This window comes from Sinocyclocheilus grahami, unplaced genomic scaffold (assembly GCF_001515645.1).
Source record: "Sinocyclocheilus grahami isolate Dianchi unplaced genomic scaffold, SAMN03320097.WGS_v1.1 scaffold92.1, whole genome shotgun sequence".
Taxonomy (NCBI): domain Eukaryota; kingdom Metazoa; phylum Chordata; class Actinopteri; order Cypriniformes; family Cyprinidae; genus Sinocyclocheilus; species Sinocyclocheilus grahami.
The window spans coordinates 2,452,018-2,476,190 of record NW_015505271.1 but is presented as its reverse complement, the minus strand read 5'-3'; the positions used below and the strand labels follow the sequence as shown (position 1 = coordinate 2,476,190).

General features: G+C 36.5%; 1 protein-coding gene across 2 annotated transcripts in view; it reads right to left on the bottom strand.

Moving 5' to 3' along the window:
* The window catches only part of LOC107587369 (calcium/calmodulin-dependent protein kinase kinase 1-like), a 70,064-nt gene extending 52,214 nt beyond the window's left edge, over positions 1-17,850 (bottom strand). For both annotated transcript variants that reach the window (XM_016275145.1, XM_016275146.1), the window contains exons 1-2: positions 17,656-17,850; positions 9,576-9,629 (exon numbers count right to left, since the gene is read on the bottom strand). The gene's annotated coding sequence lies outside the window, so the exon portion shown is untranslated. The remainder of the gene's footprint in view (positions 1-9,575; positions 9,630-17,655) is intronic.
* Between the last annotated feature and the right edge of the window lie 6,323 nt (positions 17,851-24,173).

Genomic DNA, 24,173 nt, shown 5'->3' with positions numbered 1-24,173 from the left:
TCTGACAAGCTGTACGGTTTTATTATCTCTCAATTTATAAACCCCTACGAATCCTTAAATACGTGAAAAACAACAAACCTGGAGGCTGACATATCATCTATCCTGATTAGTCGACATAACTGTGAAAGACAGTGCTCATTAATAAAGACGAGGGATAAAATAATAGTAATCTGTTTGATCATTTCGACCTTGACAGGGGAATTTATCTTCTCGAACTAGTCAGATTTGGGGGGGAAGTAGACCATAAGCTTCATTTAAACATCTCCATTAGGAAGTCAAATCCCCCGTGCTATTACCTTATATAAAAGAGATGTGTCCCTAAATGGGAGTTCTCTAGATAGAATAGAGCCTTTAGATTCAAATAAAGCCACCTCAAACGTCTTTCATCCTTGTACTAAAGAATTTAGGTTTTCTCTTTAAATGGTTTATGCATATAATTCACCAAAATTAAAGGGACAGACCACCCCTGTCAGCATTTATGCAAAAGATTTCCATTATGGCACAAGCGCCATCTCCAATGAGCAATTCATCTGTCTGTGGTCGACAAGATTAGGGAAAAAACATGTCTGCGAACATCCTTATGATGTAGTTGGGATGCAGTTCCAAGAAAAAGCAGTGGAGAAGAGGTTTAGGGCAAATATCAAAAGAAACTGTAAAAACTAAGGTTGTTAATTTAACTTGTTCAGTAAGTACAATAAGTTACACATAAAAAGAAAAAAGAAAAAAGTTTTTTAATTGATTGACAGTCCTAATAAAAACACATCTTCATAATATAATTTAATATTTAAAAAGAAAGTTGGTTTAAATGTGTTTTTGTATGGTGTCACACGAATGACAATATATATGTGTTATGTTTATGTACTTTTTTTTTTGCATGTCAGCCATCGCTCATTGCAGCAGCGAGTGCACCCACAGGAATTTCCCCATTCACAATACAAACATCCTTCCATGGCCACACAACCAACACAGCGATCAGATATAGCTCATCTCTCATGTGCTCCCCGCGAAATATAACACATTTGTGGCCCAAACCTGGAATCGTACTGGCCTATATCTGATCTCACACAATGTACGGTACTCTCAGTGCAACTTAAAGCGAGAATGCCGTCAGTCCCGTACTGATTGCGTTCCATCACAGGCTGTTATTCTGGCCTCTTCAAAGAGCGCTCAGAGTCTTGTCTTGTACTCAGCGAGGCAGAAAGAGAAGTTGTGGTTTTCAGCAACATCTTTTGATGAGGAAGTGAAGATGATCTTGAGAGATAAAGATTTAAAGTAAATAAAGCCAGCCTGCTTTTATGCAAGAGCAAAACTTTTTTTTGGTGTTTTTAGCTTTTTTCTGCTGCTTCTGTAACAGGAAGTCAACCTGTGTGAAGCACAGTCAGTTTCTGATCCAGCTCAGTTTCTAGGATCATCCATCTGGGAGCCTTCTGATACCCCTTTGTGCATTAGTTTGGATTAGGCTGTTGAATATAGTTGCAAATGTAATTTCTGATCTTGCATGCAGCGATGACACCAGAAATAAATGTAGAACTTTTTTATAACTATTTATTGTACATCCTGTTTATGGACTGCGGAAGGGTTTGATTGACAGCGAAGAGGGTGTGTAGCTCAGTTGATCAAGGAAAAATGTGATGAGACATATTTGAGTTCGACTTTGGTGTCTTGACAAATCATAGCACAGTTTGAGACATTGTTGAGATTATTGGGCTCTTTCTCTTTTCTTTTCAAAAGTTTCGATTTGCTCACCATTTATCTCATTGCTGCCTTGAAAAAACGATTGAGTAGTATGTTTGCGTTTTTTCTTCATCTTGCGCATTCTTCATTCTCATTTCTGTGCATCTAAGCCTCAATATGGCACGATTCCTGATGAGTTATGAGCGATTAAGTAGGTGCATATTTAATCTCTTGCATGTTTAAGCAAGCAGCGGTTGACTCAGACTTGCAGAGTGACTGCCAGGAATCCTGCTCAGCTGATACTGCCCTTAAATTTTAAATATTAATGCCCTGTCTCATGGCAGTCTTTTTTTAATCACATTTGAGAGCACCCTTACTCAAAGGCATACCACCATCATCTCAAAACCACAGAAAAGACAGACAACCAGACAGAAAAGTTACAGCATGAGTAAGTGCTGTTCTTTGATGGAAAGGCAAACTCATCTCAGTTTGTTCAGACAGAATCATGCTTTGTTACAAATCAAAAGATAAGGCTAAGCAAATAGCAATGAATTTTTTAATATACTTCTGTTTTACTCTGACCCCTGAGGAGGCTTAGGAGCCGATGAGGTAACGTCTTCAGTCTGAGTAAGCACAGGTACTTGCATTATGCAGCGTGTAGCAAACCCTGGAGCCCACCGGAGTAAGAAACAACAACTCAAGAGTGGCAGAAAGCATGTATTGTGATGAAGATGCATAAACATGCTCATGCACGCACACCCACGAGTGACGCCACCTCGCTCACAGGCAGGGTTGTGCATCATTTAGAACTGAATTGAGAATGCCTATCAAACTCAATTTCAATGTGAATTGAATTGAGGCAAATGTGGTACAGTATTGTACTTCAAAATTAAATTTAAGGAAGTAGAATTAAAACTTAATGATATGCAAAGAAAGTGATATAACTGATCATAAAAAAATGCAATATGCATAAATATAGAAATGTATTAGTAATTATAATTTTAATTTTCAAATGTTATGTTATATAATAATAATACTGTATGAAAATAATGAAAACCTGAAAATAATGTGGTGTGTATACAGCATATATATGATATATGTGTATAATTTTATACCCTTTAATATGCCATAATTAAAAAAAATTGTTTGTTGTAATATTTATATATATAACCTATAAAATAGTATTTAATTTTTAAAAAATCAGATCTAAAAATAGTACACCCACATATATAAAATAATATTATGTTTTATATATAAAATATTAAAACTATTTTAAAAAATTTATAATATTTGTTATGTATATATTATATTATTTTATATATAAAATAACATGGTAGATATTAACATTAAATAACATTAACAATAACATGCCAGTTTAGCATCCTGTGAGCCTCAGATTCTAACTAATGAATTGGAAAAAAAATAAATAAATCAAATTCTTAAATTCAGAATTTTTGCAACCCTGCTCAGAGGAAAGATGAGAGAAGAAAACCCACATTTGTGCTCTTTTTCACTCTCTTTTCGCTTTAAGGTATCTGCTTGTAAACTGTTAATATTGTCAGATTGTACTAGAGAAAGGCAGAGCCTCCAACTTATTGCAAATCCTGAGCAGGAGATTAGTGTTATGACACCACATATTGCCCCAAATTGCTTTATTGGTAAAACGCTAGTGCTTCCTTCAATTTTGATAATTTTATGGAATCCCTCTTTGAACGGTTTAATTATGTTATCACCCAACTGGCAACATCTGTCTTTATCCTGGAACAGGTGACAGTTTTATTACGGGACGAATCTCTCGGCTGGATCTGCCGATTGATGGCCGATCTGATTCATAATCGTACAGATGGAGATTGAAATTGTACATTAATGTGCTTGTACGTAGAAGAGAGGAGAAATAATTATTTGCAAGGAGAGAGAAGAAAAAAACAGAAACACGCTGTGCGTGATTCTCCAAAGCCTGCTACAATTGAAGCATATTGCTTTTCGGGATCGTAACTAATTGTTGCAGGCAATATATCCCTCTGGCAGTGCCCTTCTCACCCCCCGATACCCCTGATGCTTTACTCCGCTCATTTACAAGAGTGATATTTAGAACAGGCTGTCTGGAATCAGCAGGTAGTAGTTGCGTCGTCACAATGCTCTGATCTCCTCCGCAGCGATGACACGCAGTTCACCCATGGTAAAATGCACCTACAAGTAGTTTGCATCCTGTTTACAGGGTTTGATTGACAGCGAGGCGATGAGAGGGGCTTCTCCGCGCTGGCGTGCGATAGTCGGATCTGCCGAACCGCTGTTGAGAGCCTCTACGTTAGAGTGCATGCTGGAAACTGTTTTACTAATGGATATCAGGTCAAATGGTCAGCAATGGAGACAAGTAGTGGAGTGAGAGAATGTGTGTATGCATTTGAAGAGGCTGCCAAAGTGAGCGCAAATGTGTGAGTCCATATGCGTGAGTGGGTGGGTTTTGCATCATTGCGTGTGTATAAAAAAGGAGCATCCTATTGTTCCACTTCCCATATACCCTTGCTTAAAAATGGGGGTCAATTCGTATGCATACATACATATGTGTTTGCTATGCTGGTACCATTAGTGAGTATGAAGCACTTCTTATTGTCTGCTGAGACCGGATGGGCTTTGATGCCAGCGTGTGTGTGTGTGTGCCTTAAAGAGGGGAACTCTACACTCTGAGCAGGTGTTCCCAGCAGCTGTCGGACTGTGGCTGCACTGGGAAATGCATCCGTGTTGTTTTAGTATTAGATGGCTTATTTGGAGTCCCGAAAGCAGCGAGTGAGGATTTCTTCTTAACGCGCCACTTGAGTTTTCTCATGAAAGAATAACCTCTGTCTCTCTGTAATCCTTCACGCTTTTCAAACAATCAAACATCACTGCGGCGTGCTTGCCTTAAAAGAAATGCATGACGATGTAATTTCATACTTTTGAAACATATTAATGCACATATACCCGTTTTCACACGATCTTGCATAAGTTGCATCGTCATTGAATTTGAATTTTTATATACAGAGCCTAAAATGAACAATCGCCCAGTGGCAAATGTGAGTAAAAATGAGCATTGGTGAGTATATGAAAGAGTGTTACTCTCCTGTTGTCCGGTAACTGTTTTTATTAATTCTAATAATGCCTTGGGAATGTGGTATGGTTTTACACAATTAGCAAATCATAACGACTGTGTTGAAATTTTATAAATATGTAATCTGATGTGCTGCCTGTTTTAGAGTGAAGCACAGCACTGTGATCTTTTCACATGAGCCACTCATGATAAGTGTACTTAGTATCTCAAAGAAAATGTAACATGCACTAAACATCTTATCAAGTTTGTAATCACCATGGTTGATAAATCTGTCGTCAACAAAAGAGAATTTCACTTTCTATTTCTAAAACTTTCTATGTGGTTTTCCACCAAAATGAATTAATAAAATAATAGTAGTGCTGTCAACCGATTAATCGCGATTGTGTGTCTCCGAGCAACACACAGCGGTGTTTCGTGAATCCACGTTTTTGAACAAATCGAGTGAGTCAATGATTCAGTGGCCCATTCATAAGGACAGTCACTTGCCTCATATCTGAATGAATCAGCCGTTTGAATGAATCGGTTGAATTAATGAATAAATGACTCATTCATTAAAACAGACATTTGCCGCCACCTACTGGTGGTTTAGTCATATTTAAAAGTATCATTGCATTTTTTCAACATTTATTTCTGTTTAAAAAATATGTAAAACATTAATCTTATAAAATTATTTATGCATTTGAAATTTTGCAGTGTAAATGCATTTATGGCACCTTAGCTTAATCAAAATGTCTGTGTAAATGCATCTAATGCCACTTCAGATGCAGCTTCTGTTTCCTCAGCAGTGAAAATATAGAGTTTGTTAATACTAATTTCATTTGAATGGTAACAACTCTACAGTTTCTTATTATTCTAACTGAATTAATTGAAACAATGTAAGAATTTGATGTGAAAGATGACACATTTAATAAGGTTATGTGGAAAAAAATGACCATTTATAATCATAGTGGGAAATGACATCTGTTTTGTTACATACAGCAACTCATTTTAAGTTAACTATTTCTTCCTCTTTCCAGTCACAGAGCACTTTATTTTGAGAGTTGTTTCAGTGAGAGAAAATCTAACTTAGTCCAGATTGGGGGAATTGTAATGTTTATTAATTTCTTTTATTATGTAAAAAAAATTTTGCATTGAAATTTGCATCGATTTTTGTTTGTATATGCTGTTAATTATAGTTCTTAGAATCAGCAAAAATCGGTATCGGTAGGTTACACTTCCAAAAAATTGGAAATCGGAATCGGCCAAGAAAATTGCAATTGGTGCATCTCTACTATTTTATTATATTTTAAAACGTAACTTATTCCTGTGATGACAAAGCTGAATTTTAAGCAGCCATTACTCCAGTCCTCAGTGTCACATGATCCTTCAGAAATCATTTTATTTATACTTAATATATATTTTTAAGGACTCTTTGAAGAATAGAAAGTTCAAAACAACAGCATTTATTTGAAATAGGAATATTATGTAACAAATGTATTTGCTGTCACTTTTGATCAATGTAATCCATCCATTCGGAATGAAAGCAATTTCTTAAAAAAACAAAACCCAAAAAAACAGGCATCTGAAATGAAATGTTACAAGAGCGCAGTGTAGCAGAAACTGCATGCCACATACACTAGGCAGCCACGCACCCTTGGCTTGTCAAAATCGAACATGCTCAGCAAAATCATGTGCGGGAAGCATTTCTCTATAAACACTGATTACATTCACTGTAAACACCATGATAGTGTGTTAAAGTACATGACAACAAGCACAACATTCCTGAGTAGAAACAACGCACAGCTGACTTTCTAAATGTATACAGATACCCCAGCTCTGACACACATTATATATATAAAATTAGTTTTGTGCCAATTTAGATGCATGTGAATTTGTGTTCACAGACTAGCAGAACAGTTAAAAAAGAGAATATTGTAATCCTCAGACTTCACTTCCTCCTGGGCAGATGGCCATCTGATAACAACATCTGATAACAACAGAGAGGCACCATAAGAGAATTCTTGGTTCATTAGGACTCATCTTTAAAAATAGAGATTTTGACTCATCCAGACAAGTACATTCACAACCATGGAAAGTAAGAGACTAATGTTAAATGCTACAGGTCTTAAATGCCCTAAAATGACTTCTATCTGTCTGCATATCTTCCTGTTCATGCAATATGGTGTTCACATGTTCTATGAATGTTTGCTTATATGCATTTAAAAACTCATATGTAAAAAATGAAATAATAAATTTAGCTTCTTTAGCTCAAATCACACTAAATACTTCTTATGCTGGCCTGTCATATTAAACATTGCAATTTCTCCCCATTCTGTCTCTGGAAGGCTAGCATGTTTAGGTTAGCAAATTTAGCTGACTTTCTAACCTCATCCAGACAGGCCTGTCAGCTCCTGCTAAAGAGAATATTACTCACACCATGTTTTTCAGTGTATGAGTGTGAGTTTGCATTCACAGACGCTTGAATTGCTCTCCCAGGTGCTAGATATCCATTTCAATCCAAGACATCTGTATGCAGTGAGCAGACTTTAGTGCATACACACACACACAAACACACACACTTTTTTCCTGCACTGGCAGAGCTGAGCTCTAGCAGGCGTCCTTGTAGAAGCAGAATGCATTTATGCAGCTGTTAAAGCGAGTCCCTCCGGATGAGGAGGAACGCACAGAGCAGAGTGAAGGATATGTGAAGAGGGAAAACAGGAGGAGGAGAGGTGAACGACTGCAATGCTCCATGCCCACGTTCTGCCTCCTCTTACTTCAATTCAACACCAAAGCTTTGATGCAAACTGTGAGGGAACAGCGCCCAAACGGTTCTAGCGCTGTATCAGTCAGTGGGTGGTGATCAGGAACCGTGTGCTATTAGACAAGATAAACAGCAAACTATCGCTTGACTAAACACAGGGAGAAAGATGTGCTTTGAAATAGAAAATAATGAATGGTGTGTCCCCATAAACTTTCTACAGTCTACAACAGTGGTTCTCAACAAGTAGGTGCTATTATTGAGTCATGGAAAGCTGGAAAAAAAACTGTTAATGCAAATAATAAAATGCAACTATATGATCATTCATATGTAGGACAACAAAATAAATACTTTTAACTTTTAAAAGGGAAGAAAAATGCTCTTACATCCATCTGTCACTTGGTAGAAGCCAAATTAGGCAGATGCCAACATGGACAGGTTGCACAACATGCCCTTATGCTCAAAAGCCATAAACAAAACTACACTGCAGAAAAATGTCCAGATAGATAGATAGATTACTGAGTAAAAGTATTATAGTAGTAATATCAGTAGTATAATAATAATAATAATAATATCACTATTTTCACCATCAACAACAAAAAAATTTAAGCCAGTTATTTTAATCTTTTGCTGTAGTGCAGTGTTTCTCAACCCTGGTCCTGGGCGCCCCCCAACCCTGCACATTTTGTGTGTCTCCCTAATCAAACACACCTGATTCAACTCATTAGCTCATTAGAAGAAACTCCAGGACCTGAAATGGGTGTGTCAGATAAGGGAGACATACAAAATGAGCAGTGTTGGGGGGCGCCCAGGACCAGGGTTGAGAAGCACTGCTGTAGTGTGGCACTAGGAAATATGAAAGTGAAAGTGACGTGACATGTGGCCAAGTATGGTGACCCATACTCGGAATTAGTCCACTTTATTAAATATCAGTTTACATTTCCAAACATTCCTTTTGTCATTAATTATAATAATCCAGTGAGATTTCTGTATGCACAAGGAGTCTGACAACAGCCAGTGCTCCACACAGAGATCTGATCTCCCCATCATCCAGTCCGTCTGGAGTGACATGACTTTTCACAGTACTGTAGCTTTGCAGGTAAGTTTCTTCAAGCATCTTGGAGTCGTTGCCACAGTTCTTCTGGATTTAATCTGTCTCAGTTTTTTTCTGTTTTTCATGTCACTCCAGACGGACTGGATGATGGTGAAAGATCTCTGTGTGGAGCACTGGCTGTTGTCAGACTCCTTGTGCATACAGAAATCTCACTGGATTATTATAATTAATGACAAAAGGAATGTTTGGAAATGTAAACTGATATTTCCTACTGACACACTACAGCAAAAATGAAAATAACTTAATGCTTAAAACCTTTTTCTTTTTTTTGTCGGTGATCACACTTCCATTTTTGTTTATATATATTTACAAAACTGTCAATTGTCCGATGGTTGTGAAACTAGTTGTGAAACACTAAAACTAAAACACACTGCAGGCACTTATTGGATAAAAATAAGGCTGAAATCAATAATTATTTTACCCTAGTAGTGGTTTAGCCAGCCAGATAACCTGCAAAGACAGGCCTCCTGGTTTGGCTACTAAACAATTAAGTCACATACTTAACCTCTTCTAGCTACTGTACATCCAAATGCATAGAAAAGTATTGCTACAATACATGATGCATTAGAGTATAGTTTTACCATCTAAGGAGTCTATAAACAGCCATAACTTTCCCTTTAAGAGGCTGGTAAGCACTGAGGGAGAGTGGGAGCACTGATGAGATGAATATTGACAGGCTTTAAACTGCTGGAGCATACAGTGATTGAGGACACGGCCAATGTACATGCAGATGAATACAAATGGGATTTCACTCATGGAGGAACAACTAGACAGATTACAGTTACAGAGTTTAATATGCTGCAGCTTGCGGTAAGCTGCCCTTTTGCATCTACAAATGTCTTGATGTAATCAGGTATAAAGGGTATTTTAAAAGGACCTGTCAAAAATAATTGTAACACTAAGACATTGATAATAAAGTGGATCTTATCAAGTACGTAGATGAAGTAGGACATACTCACCTCAGTCTTGCAGCATTGGATGTTTCTTCCACTAGTCTCTCTACAGCAAGGGATCTGTGAGTGATATAAAAAAACCTCGTTAACCTAGTATGAGTAAATGTCAACACAAAGAGTATACAAGCCCCCAAAACCCGTTATTCAAAATAAATATGGTGTACCCATCCTGAAACATGAGCTTTACTTCCTCAGTAAAGTACATACCTGTTAGCACTGCTGGGAAGACATACAAATAATCTGAAAGTATTGGCAAATAAATTATATGTTACAATATTATAAAGGTGATCTATGGGTGATTTAGCATTTATAAGCTGTATGACGGAAAATGGATAATATGAATCATAAGATCCTGCTGGCGGGATGCATGGCGCTCTTTTTTGTTGTTGTTGTCTTTTTTCCCATCACATATTTTTGTAATCATTTGAAAGCTTAAAATTTAAAAATGAATTCTGTGAAAAATATTTTGAAATCGGACATTGCTTTACCATGGAAATGGTACTTTAAAATCTTTTAGCGGTCTCCTCCCCCTTAGTGGGCAGTGTCAAGTGTTATATTACAAAATGTATTACGGTATTTTACAATCTAAACCTTTTAATTTTATAGCAATTTTGGATTAAAAACTATTTTGTAAATATTAAAAAATTAGTACAGTACATTTTCTTTACAGTACATTTAAACTTCTATAACTTTTTTATACTTTCATTTTTTGAAATGTTTTCACTTCTGCAATAATAATTATAACAATTAAAGTTTGGATAGTGCACTTTCACAAATTGGGGGTGACAGTTAAGGGGTTCAAATGAAAAAAGTGAAACAATTCTGCTGTTGATTATATCTAGAAATAGCACAAATAGCACATCTAGAAATTATTCAGTTTTGTGAATAAGACAATATCTACAGTGACTCATTCTGTTAAAACAGCTGAAGTTAAGTGTCTTAGATTATGGTCTTTCCTGTGACAGACAGGTTTGATTCAATTATGTTCAGATTCAGAGAAAATTTTTTAAGAAAATGGATTAAATCAATTGTGATATCCAAATTCAACTCAAATACTCTGAAGCCATCTTCCTGTTTCAGTGTTGACACTGTTAATGTGTACAGTATACTAAATCTACGGGAGTTTAAAAAAAAAAAAAAAAGTAAAGCAATGACTAATTTAAAAGCACAGAGCACTGTGCAATTTTACTGTTCAAAAATTTGTGGTCAGTAATATTTTTTTAAGGAATTAATATGTTTATTCAGCAAGGGTGCTGAAAAAAGTAAATTGATCAAAAGTGACAGTAAAGACATTTATAATGTTACAAAAAAAAACTATATTCAAATAAATGCTGGTCTTTTGTACTTTTGAATAAATAAAAGAAACCTGAAAAAGTAGTACAGTTACGTATTACAGTTTCCACAAAAATATTAAATTTAATATTTTTTTAAAATAAAAAATGGCTGTTGAAAAATTACATTTTAAAATATATTCCAATAGACCACACTTACCTGAAATTATAATAGTATTTCACAATATTATTATTTTTACTGTATTTTACAAATAAATGCAGCCTTGGTGAGCATGAGACATTTAAAAACATTTAAAAAAAAAACTTTTTGGTGCAAAAATATCAAAGTGACACTATACTGTTCAGTGAATTTTCTAGGTGTTTCTGGAGAGTGGGAGAGTGATACAGCACACAAAACATAAGCCAATGCTCATTCTAACCAAGTTTTCCTGATTACAATTATTACATGCAGAACTCGAGACATTTCTAAGCTTAGTGAACAGAAAACAGCAGCAGCAAACAAGCTCAAGTGATTTCCCTCTGTAAGAGAAGAATTACAGCCCTCTTTTCCAGCAGGAATCCAGACTGCCCTCTTTTCAGAAGTATGATGTGGACAAAAAGGCCACTTATGAAAAAGTCAAGCACTCCACATGCAAGAAAAGATGTTTGAGTCTTTGGACTGCAGAGAGCTCTGACAAGCCCGTTATGTCAGCTAGGCCTGGATTTCAGAGCATGTCACATGGCCCTTGGGTCTGGTTTGCTGTCTTAAGCCACAAGACTTAATTCCAAACATGAAGCAGCTATTCAAGTCAGCAAGGAAACAAAACAGAGCTGCCAACAGATTCAAGTGGGATGGGGATTTCAGAGGAGGCTGTCAGAGAATGCCAGCGTGAGAGGATGAACAGCCAAACGAAGACTATTCTCAGAGAGAAACTTCAATTGTACGCTCTGTAAAGATGAAAGAAAGAATTGAAAATTGAGCTATACAACAGAGAGAGACATAAAGAGATATGCCCTACTGGATATTAGACAGGTACAACAAAGACAACCTCTTAGAGACAGTCTGAATCCAGACACTAATTTAGACACATTTATAACACATTACAGTCCATAAAGAATACAGCGTCCCCTCAGCAAATGGTCCAGGGCCTTTCTGCTATCCATCTACTTAAAGGGCCGCCTGGAACATGAAATGTGAATTTAGTAGCCACTTACATATGACAACAATACCTTTTATGGATTATGCACAGTCAGACATGCTCATGTCATCCACCTACATGAACAGGAGATACTATATATAACAGGCGTAGTAGTTCAGCGCTGAAATGGTTTTAGTGTTGTTGGAATATATAAATAAAAGGAAACAAATGATTTTGTCACAACAATATATCATTTATTTTGATACCCCTTCTGGGGATTAAAAAGTGTGTAAAAATAAGAATTTATCAGCATGTGTCAATATTGGATACTTATTGACTGATATCTAATTGTGTCTATTTTTAGATACATGTACGTTTGCCATCATCTAGCGCTAACTTAAAGGGTTTGGAGTATTATACGGCAAAGATGCAACCCTTTAAGGGACCATTTTTCAGTCATTGGTCATAATATGAAATATTTATATCAATATTGGCCAGAATATTAATAACCGTTTTTATAATTAACATCTAATATTAGTCTCTTATGCTCAACAAGAATGAATGTTGTGAAATATTACAATTTAAAATAACTTTTGTATTTGAATATTTTTTCAAAAGTAATTTATTCCTGTGATTGCAAAGCTGAATTTTCAGCACTGTTACTCCAGTCTTCAGTGTCACATGATCCTTTAGAAATCATTCTAATATGCTGATTTAGTGCTCAAGAAAGATTTCTCTTGAGTATCAATGATGAAAACACTATAAACACTTCTGTGGAATACATTCCTTTTCAGGATTCTTTGATGATTAGATTGTTTAAAAGAACAACATTTATTTAGAATAAATTATAAATGTATTTATTGTCACCAATTGTTCAGTTAAATTAATCCTTGCTAGAAAAAAAAAATCCCTTACTGTCACACAACTTTTAAAAAGTGATGTACAGTGGTGTGAAAATGTGTTGGCCCCCTTCCTGATTTCTTATTTTTTTGCATGTTGAGTTCTCTGCAAACTTCCGGGTCGTGACCACCCTCAGTGCCTTGGCCTGGTGCACTTGCAATCACGCCGTAGCGTGTAAGGCGGAGGCAGTTTCTCCACAGGTCGTGTAGGCATCGCTGACCAGTCGAGTACCTACAGACCTGGGAGGGGAGGCACGGTTCTCCCTGCCGGTTGGAGGTGGTATTAGGACACAGCTTTTTTTTTTGGTCTGCATCGCAACCACTGGGTGTGGCTAGAGAAATTGAACTCAGGTGTGATAAACCACAGTTTTAACAGGGGGGCAAACACTTCTTCACACAGGGCCATGTAGTTTTGGATTTTGTTTTCCCTTAATAATAAAAACCTTCATTTAAAAACGGCATGTTGTGTTTACTTGTGTTATCTTTGACTAATATTTAAATTTGTTTGATGATCTGAAACATTAAAGTGTGACAAACATGCAAAAAAAAAAGAAATCAGGAAGGGGGCCAACACTTTTTCACACCACTGTATATGTGAATTGGCACCTTTTTTTAAATTCACATGAATTTATTAAATTATGGCTAAATACTAACTAAAAAATAATAAATAAAACGTAAAAATGCAGATCTGGGTGAACAAGCACTAATGACTGCACGGGAAAAGCATGTTGCATTTACTCCAATACATGCACAACCTAACTCATCGGTGGATGTTTCTCTCAATACAAAGCAACACGTCATTAAAACTGAGGCTGAATTTTCTAAGACTTACTGTACATGACACGATATGTGAAGTTCACAGTATCACACATCCAGCTAACAGCTTTAATGTCTGTAGCCCCGGGTATGTGCACTGATCTACAGACAGCACTACTGCTTATGGCCAGACCTAACAGCTTTAACTAACATTGATATGTGTGTCTGTGCATGTGTGTGCATGCTGAAATCTACCAATGTATAGCATTCACAGCCTACTGGTAAACCCAAGCTGCAAGCATAAATTTTACTGTAACATGTATAAGGAAGCTACATTAATAAGAAAGTACCATGATTTTAATGGAAATGCACCATGTTAATCATCGAGTGTAAGAGAAAATGCTTAATTGTATGTAACATTGTAATCTGCTTAATCTAGTATAATGGTAGACTCATGATCTACATATCGAGCAAGTACAGTGACTGAGGGAAAGCTTAATTCATACTGTAATGGACAGCAGAGACTAATCCTCACTGCTGATGTAGTGTGATCAGAATGATTCATTAATCTCTGGTAATCCCACACTAAGAATGGACACAATAAGAGGACAGAGATACAGAAAGGAACAGGCTAGAGTGACAACAGGAAGTTGATGACAACAGAGAGAGAAAAAAACACTGTGACAGTGTGTCAATAAACCTTTTAATCTATTTATCTGCTGCACTGTAAACCCTAATAAGGTAGCAGAACTTTACATTTTAATTTTGCACTACACAAGCATGTTAATTGCAATCAAATTGAAATATTGAGTAAACCAACTCATACATTTAGATTGCATAAACATCATGTTAACTCATATTATATAACTCATATTAACTTTTACAGTCCATCGAAATTGCAACATAACAGAAACTCCTATAAATCCCATCATAACCCAAATAAAAAGCCCAAATAAATAAAGATAATTTAAAGACAATACTGTAAATCACTGTGGCAGATGAGTAGATATTATAAAATGTGGCTGTCAATATATATTTTTTATTTATATAAAAAGTATTTCTATTTTTAAATCAACATATTTTTTATTTTCTTCCATGTTGAGCATAAGCCTAACACCGACCAACAGTCACAGCAATCTTTTTTGCAGTCAATTTGACTGAGGTTGATTAGTGACTACCTCACTATTTTTGTGTTTTGTCTTGCCTCAACCGCACAGCATTTTTGAAGACGCCGTCAATTTGCTTTTCACTGCCAGAGAAGAAAGCAAATTATATTTTAAAGGTCAATTTTTAAAACCTGACAAGAAAATTAAGAGATATGATGGGAAAATCATACAAAGCGGTCTCAGCATCTACTTTACAATCATCAACAGCTTTATATTGCAGCCATTAAGCCCTTAAGAAGGATCCAACAGAAGTGCGCACACACACACACACACACATACTTGTGCTAATGTGAGTGCAGATCACATGGGGGCAGGAAGCGGCGGACATTCATTCTCGACCCTGCAGTCATTCTACAAACATTCAACTCTCCTCTTTATCGCTGCATAGCATCTCATCTGGTCTCCTCACAGACTCATTTTAAATGCTTAATTTGGATTCATAATTAAAACCAGACAACCATGAAGGATTCCAAATAGTTTTAAAGACAGTAGACACCATTATAGAATCTGTCCAAAGTTTACAAAAGAGTTCACTACGGATATCATAAACTGAATTTTCTCCATATGCACAGCATAGCTGACACAGAGCAAAACATCACTTCTCTCTTTCTCTCTCTCAAGTCACCTCTTTCTTTTCTTTTTCAAAAAGTTATATACATCATCTCCATTAAGCACCAAATGCATGTAAATTTTCTGTTTTAGCAGTGAAATTTGCAGTGTCACTAGCACAAAAGCAGCAGTAAATACTTTTACACTGTTAAAAAGATTTCTATGAATTTCTATTGAATTTTCTATCAATCACAAACTGTCTTTAACATTGATTATAAGAAACGTTTCGTCAGTAGTACAAAATCAGCATATTAGAATGATTTCTGAAGGATCATGTGAGACTGAAGACTGGAGTAATGGCTGATGAAATTCAGCTTTGCCATCACAGGAATAAATGACATTTTAAAATATATTAAAATAGTAAACAGTTATTATAAACTGTAATAATATTTCACAATATATTCTTTAAAAAAACATAAAAAATATTTCACACTACTTCTTTCAAAGACTACTTTTTTTTTATCAGTTTTAGCTTTTATTATGTTTTATTTTATGTTTGACAGACATGTGAAAGTACTTTCTTAAACTAAACAGTACAATCTCAATATTTCTCAAATGTTGCTTACATGTTCGTTGCAAGGTACATTAGTGTAATTAAAGCTGAAACTAACCGTGATAAATGAAATGAAAGAGTGTCAGTTGAGGTCAGTGTGAAAACTGGATTACACGCTTGGGAATCAAGCTCGAGATCTGGATTCATTTAAAACTAAAAGCCAAATAAGCAGTATAGACACACTAAGACCACAACATTTTGCTCTAGATGTAAGGGAAAGAGGTCAATTTAGCTCAAAGGGAATCATTTAAGATTTTAAAGGGAATTTGGACAGAATCACTGTTTTACGGCTGATCACTGAGTCGGCCAGCGATTCATTGAACGGGCCGTATATCATCAATTCTGCAATGGATATTTATATCCAAAATGTAGTGAAAACCCTATTAATTAGCACAGTAACAAGATCGGCAGTTTAAGACATTAACTAAAGTTTGACGAGACTAGGTGGCATTTCTCCTCATGGTTTTGGAGGAGCTGGTGTGTAAGCCAGAGCACGCTCAAAGAGCGCAAAAGGTGATGACTGGTGACTAGAAAAAGGCAAAAAAAAGGCAGAAGAGCGAAGAGGAGAGAAGAGCCAAGAGCTATAACAAGAATATGATACATTTGACAAAGAATTGATTGGAAGAAACGTTTCCAGCAAGAAGATTCAAACACACATATACTAAACATGAATATGATCCTGTAAACTATTCAATAGTTCCTCAAAATACATACATAATAAATGATTAAGACCTGATAGACACACACGTGGGTTACATACATAATATGGAGTTATGCATAGAAATGATTAGTTGCTCACAAGTCCTTTTAGTTCATTTTGGTGCATGGAAAGGCAGTTTCTGTGCCATTCTGTGAATGTATGAAGACCAGAGGTTAAGAGGTTTCTCATAAGTAATTTCAGTCTGTTCTCTGTCTTCGAGGTGGGGGAAGTCAATCCAAAGAGCTTGTGATTGCTATCACTGGTTTCCATGTGATGGTCACGCTGTGCATCTCTTTTGACCATTAATCTTGATTACTTGCCCCCAAAATTGACAATCTCCTTGGAATTTTCAATAAGTGCTCTTTTGTTTAAATGCTGTGAGCTACTCAAAGCTGGTAGTTGGTTCAGGCTTGTGGCGCCAGGATCTGATTTACGAACATCCTGTGTCTTGGGCTTCTGTGGAACTCGGCTCCTCGTGTTTCAACTGTTCTTTATCAAATCTTACATTGTCTGATTCGGTCTGATACCCTACATATATAACCAATTATTTCATCTAGAAACTAACCAAAGCCCTGTGAGACTTTCACCCAGTTGAATAGGGCGTAGGGTATTTCTGGTTTGTGGTCACACTGTCAAATCTCAAACTATACTTCTAATCCCACATTATCTAAAACACACATGTCCAAAAGAGAGAAAGTGTGTTTAGTGTCAGGTATGAGTGTGTCAGTCTCTAATCCGGGTCACTTTAATTGAATAATGCAGATTATCTTGTCTCAGGGACGCTACTGTGGCCACAGCCACACACTCTCACATTTCACTGTTGTCATCGAAAGCAGACATACAAAACATCCTCATTCTACAGACTGTAAAACAAAAATAGCAGCAGGCACATTTCCTGCCAAATCCTGAGCTAACCTCTACTAACCCCTAGCAAGTGAATTTGGGCTTAGTGGATGGAGAGAGAGGTAGAAACACCTAATTTTATTTACTCACACAGGCCGAGGGGTCGAGCTGGCGGATGGATGCATGATCCGGTCCTACGGGGGTGAGGGAGGGGACCCAGATGTAGAGGAACCCATCATTCATGCCATGGGTCTTCCAAGATGTTCCCCTCCATGCAATGCATAAGACGTTGCAAAGACCTCCAGCGCGTCCCCATTCACAGGTCACTGCCTGTCCAGAAACAGGGCAAGCAGTGCGGGTGGGGCATAAGGGGAGGAGCTTCTGGTGTTTTCCCATTTCCCCATAACCAAATCAAGTTTATGGATCCACAGAACCAGCTGACAGGACGTGCTTGCCAACTACACATGTGAGATTAACCGCGCTGTGGGGGATCGGATCCATCTGGGGTATCCCAACTGAAAAAGTCCTAGAGATATTGAGGATGCATACACAGCACTAAATTTAGCCGATGGTAATCATCATTCATAAATGATGAATGCTGCAAATTCATGCTTGTCCTGAGAGCCTCTGGACCTCACCCAACTCACATGTGTGCCTCTAAAAACAGCCCAGCGAGGAGGAGGACAGTTCTTACATACACACAGCTCTTCCTGCAGCATTAAAAGTCCTTCAAGCTGCTTAATGTAACGCCTTTACATAACTTACTGACACACAAGAAATTGCCATGTTCTCTGTGGTCTGACATTTAAAGAAACAATGAAAAAGATGCAACAATAGTGGGGGTCTTCTGCACATTGTCCTTCCTGTTGGTTGGGCTGCCTGGCTGCTGTACCGAATACAAAAATTTTATTGAGGAGATTTACTTTCAGAGGACCACAAAGGATTTAGATGTCTCAAAGCCTGACAGGGTGGATGAAGCCAGACAGACCTGTGTTTGGACAGCTATCACTCAAGAACAGCTGAATCACATTTCCATCATCATGTGGGTGGGTGAGGTTTAGTCATGGGTGGAAGAAGGTTTTGCATATAATGTTTTCAGTAACACTTTATATACAAGGCTCAATTTGCATTTAGTAGTTAAATGCTTAAGATAACAAACGGATCACATTTTTTGCAGCATTTATTAATTGAGGTTAATGTTCATTTTGCTATTGTTCATAATCAATTCATGTACACTACCATTCAAAAATGTTGTTAAGATTTTTATGTTTTTGAAAGATGTTTCTTATGCTGCCAAGGATGCATTTATTTCAAAAATACAGTAAAATAGTAATGTTGTGAAATATTATTTCAATTTAAAATAACTGTTTGAATATATTTTATATTCCGTGTCACATGATCCATCAGAAATCATTCTGATTTGCTGCTCAAGAATTTCTTATTAAAAATGTTAACAAATAGTTGTACTGCTTAATATTTTTGTGGAACATTTTATCCAGTCTTTGATAAATAAAAAGTAAAAACATCTGTCAATTTTGATCAATTTAATCTGTCCTTGCTGAATAAAAGTATTCATTTCTTTCAAAGAAATCTTACTGTCTCCCAACTTTCAAACAGTATCATTCAACCTAATACATAATGTTAATAATTTACAAAACCTGAAATATAAAATATATATTAGTATATTTAGAAATTAATATTATGCTGTAAAAGTTGTATTAATTGTTAGTTTAATATAGTGCATTAACTAACAGTAACAATCTTGAGGTGAACTGGGCGTTTGGCTACATAAATGTAGACAGGACATTGTCTTCTACATAGAAAATAACTAATACAGATGCAAAAACTAGACTTCATTTAACTGGAGATCTTGTTTGATTGCAAGAAATTGATGTGCTTCTCTGAGCACATGTTGTGAAATTTGCCTGTGTAATTGTGTCACCCTTCATCTGGGCAAATCCAATTAAGAGCACTGGAGGCTTGAAAAGAGGAGCTGGAAAACAACTCGACATGGACTGACTGCATGTGTGTGAAAGAGAGAGAGTTTACAAGCTCTGTGCACAAAGTAATGGCTTTGACTGTGATAAAAATGTCATTTTCATGGTTTTCTTAGTAGCAAAATCAGGAAGGAGAAGTAAAGGCCCTTTCCCACGGGATGCGGCAAGCGGTGGAACTGCCGCTTTCTCTTGTAGTGGAAGCGTTTTGTGCAGTTGAGGCGGTGGTCGCGTTGCGGTCTCGGAGCGGATGTTGCCATAGTTACAGTTGTCAACATCAGCTTTGTATTTACTGAAAACTAAATAAAACATAACGGAAATTTGTGTTTGTGTCATTCTGTCATTATTTATCTTTTTTTTCCTTCGTTTGGCACAAATGAAGTTGTTTTTGATGATTTGCCTAAAGAGCATTATTACCTGTGAGGTCATGATTGAAGTAAAAATTTGAATGAAATATAATTATAAAGGAAAATTGAGAAGACTAATGGAGCCTAAACAATGCATCCCAGGCGAAGGGCTTTGCTGGAAATGCAAAAAAATCTTATTGATGTGGTCATGGTTGTTAGACCATGACCAGTAGACCAGTGGTTCTTAAAGTGATAGAGGGTCCGAGAAATAATTTGCTATAGCCTAAAGTATTTCCAGACTGTAAAGTCGCTTTTTTTATCATGATACATAGGCCTACTGTGATTTATTCCAAAGTGACCTATATGATGCATTTAACGTCCCACGTGTAGAAATCGAATATTCAAGCTGCTTCTAAATTTTTCCACACATGAACGAAAAATGAACATTTAAGCTGAATTTTCGTTTTTCCTTTTTTGGAAAAAAAAAAAAACGAAAAATGGAGCCGTTTTCTCATTTTTCTACTTTCAATATTAAATCAAAAAACGAATGATCGAATGATACACGGATTCATAACACCGGTGTCAGTCTGGATATGGATTTCCATATATCCATTATGGCCTAGGAAAATTCATGTAGTCTCAATGCAAATGGATTAAAGGGGTGGTTCACTGGTTTTTTTCTAGGCTTGACTGTGTTTATGGGGTGCAGTCTAACATGTGTTAATGCTTTGTTTAAAAAAAAAAAAACGCATTATTTTTCACATAGTTTACCTTTATTCCACACCGCTCTGTCCCTTCTCTGAGAAACGGGCTGATCTTTTCCTGTTTTTATGAAGCCCCGCCCTCAGAAATAGGCGATGGGCTCTGATTGGTTAGCTAGCCCAGTGTGTTGTGATTGGCTAAACCGGCTCTAGTGCGCATCTAATGGTCCCGCCCCTCACCTCAGCTGCATTTGCTCCGGTTGTATTATAAACAATGGCATCGTTAATATTGCTTATATACATTTACATTTTGCATTTTAGTCATTTAGCAGACGCTTTTATCCAAAGCGACTTACAAATGAGGACAATAAAAGCAGACAAAACTAACAAAAGAGCAACAATATATAAGTGCAAATGACAAGTCTCGGTTAGCCTAACGCAGTACACGTAGCAAGGTGTGTACATATATATATACTATACACACAAACAAAGAAAAACAAGTAGATAGAACAGAAAAAATAGAAAGCTAGTGTTTGTTTTTTTGTTGTTTTTTAAAATAAAGAATAAAAAATAAAGTAGAATTAAAATAGAATAGAAAGTGATAGAGTTAGAGGGTCAAATAAAGGTTTTCATTTTAAAATGCTTATCATTTTGAGCCCGATTGAGAAGCAGAGGATATTATTGAAGAGGATCGTGCAGAACCTGTGCAAGCATGGTTTTTAATGGTAGGCCTATGTTTTTTGTTTGTTGTCTCATACTTTTAGATACGCTGTTGTTAATGCTACCTCTTGTGTTAGCTTTTAATATAAGGTTTTATCCTGATTAAAGCTTTAATACAGTACAGCAACCACATGCGGGACTCGAGGAAAAGGATTGGGAACCACTGCTTTAGAACATTGATTTTGAAACTTGTGAATCCATTACAATCGTTAGAAGACAGAATCGCAATTCATATATGAACAGATTTTTACGTGCACCTCTAGTTTTCTCTTACTCTTCTCTAAAGCAGCGCAGCATGGCCGCGCCCCCTTTGCTGCCTTTTCCCGGGGGCGGGGTTTATCTGGGTTTGTGATGTCATGAACCCGGGAAGTAACTTGTTGTAGTCCCTACCAGCCGTTTTTATAGGCATTAAACTGCCAGAATTTTAAAAGACGATATCTCCATTTGCATTGTACTTTCAGCTTTGCAACTTTGCAGATATTGTTTATGCTCAAACAGCAACATTACGCACTAACTATCATTAAAAAAAGTGAAATCGCAATGAACCACCCCTTTAAGTAAATTTTACTTTCACAAATTAAATTGGCTGCAATGTAATCAAGTTCAAGAATTGTGTTGCACTCACTCACTTTTCAATAGGCAGCACAAAACATTACATATGGAAATAAAATTAAGCTTCTGGCAAAACATTAGCTTCTAGATAAGAAAATGATCCCTGCAAAGAGAGGGTTGCTTCATGATAAAACTGTATCCAGTCTTGTGTACTCTCTCAGGATCCAGCTGTCTGCCAAAGCAGGCCAATCCATGCAGATGGGAAGGCAATCTGTTTTAATGGCTCATTTCTAATCACCATATCAGGACCTGCTTTACAAATCGCAAACATTTGTCATGTTTTTCAAATCAGGTCTAGAACCTGAGTGAGCAGGATGTCAATATATGCCATTTGCTATCCTAGAATATTAAACTGTCAGGCTTGCTAGCCCGACGTTCCGGGGCTATTGTGTTTTCCAGTCGGGCAAAAATGTATCATCCCCCTGCCCGACGGGCTATCTTGAATAGTGATATAAAATTCCTAACTTGATTCGCGTTGTTCACTCACTTGTAGGGGTGAAACAGATTGTAGTTGATCGTTTGCACTTGTTTCTAAGTCTTGCCGATTTAAACATTCAAGCGTTTTAAAACATGTGCGTGCATTCGGAGCTAGCGCGCTGGTTTCTGCGGGCACAGAGAGCTGCATTTCAGACAATGCGCGTACACAGAATTGATTCCTCTTTCGCGTATACTTGCTTCTGAATGAACACATACACACAAAATTATCTCAAAATAATTGTCTCTGCAAGTATCCTCGTAAACACAGTCGGTTATGTCTTAAGTGAACGTAAACAGTGGAGAAAGAAATCTCCTGTGCATCATTATATTGGATCGGTGCATTCGGTCTTAAAGGGGCAGCAGCCTATAAATACCTGCTGTTCCATTTGTGCCACCTGCTGTCAGAGAGTGACATTTGCGTCTCATTCACAAAGCTAAAAACTGACCATTCTGTTTTTGCTTCAAATTTTGAAATTATACAACCCAAATAACATGTATTTAGCATCTTTTTTGGATAGCAATTCAAATGCAGTGGTTGCCTCTGATTTTAAATAGAGCACAGACAAAGTTTATATGAAGAGATTTCTTTTAGTTGTATTTTTTTTTTTATTTGATTTGGGATTTGTTTTCAAATTTTAAGTTAGTTTTATTATTGAACATTTCAATTTCACAAAAAAATATACAGAATTTTGTCTGAGAAATAATGAAAGGACACCTTTTCATTTATAATTTGTCTTAAATCTCATTTTGTAAAAAAATAAATATATCTGTATCGTGAATTTTATCGCATCGTAAGTTTAGTGAATCGTTACATCTCAATATGCTACTAGTTTTTGCTGATCATGCTGATTTTTCCACAGTAAAGTTCAGCCGATGTCTTTTTTTATTCGGGCTAGTTAAATCCATTTTGGGCTACCAAAACCTGAATAATGCCTACCCGAAGGGCTAACAGGGATTTTGAAATTTTGCGAGCCCTGGGCTCATAAAAGAGCAAATAAACTCATTAACTGTAAAGTTACCCAAATCTCAAAAATATACCCACACAATTAACAAATCACTTCATGACTCTTTAAATGGGTTGACAAAATGTATTAAAAGTATGATAATAATTAAATATCACTCCAGCACTGCAGCATGATTGGTAACACTTTTTTTTAGGTATTATGAACTACCAAGATCTATCAAACTTCTTCAGGATCATTAACGCCCATAATACCCAACTTACTAACAGTAGTTATGGGAGGAATGAATGCTTCAAATTATAGCAACTCAGCTCTTAAATGAAAAAAAAAAAAGATTTATCTTGAAAATCACATAAAAATGCTCAATCGTTTACTTTCTAAAGCTTTGTGAATATTTCTGCCTGATGCTACTGCAAAACTCTTTACATCAAGCAGAAAGGAGTTCATGATCACTTCAAGAGAAATCAGACTTGAACTATTTCTATAGGACGGTCAACTTGTGTATTCCTGCAGCAAGCGAGTGATCAACAAACCCATTCAGTGATGATGTAAATAATTTACAGATTCTATCATCAGTTGCATTTTCTAACCATCCTCATTCAACTCACTCAAACTGATAGCTCAGAATATAAAAGGAGTGGGAATAGTTTTTCTCTGCTCTTCTAACTATATTCTGCCTCCCTGCAGACGCCTCTGAAGGCATCGCTGATAGCTTTCAAGTCATTGCTGATTTGAGTGAGATAAAGGGTATTTGATCTCTTCAATTTTTTTCTAACACTCAAGTGGGTTGGAGTCACTATGTATTCCCACAGTAACCACCTCAACACTTCATAGACAATCAGGTCAGTGTTTCAC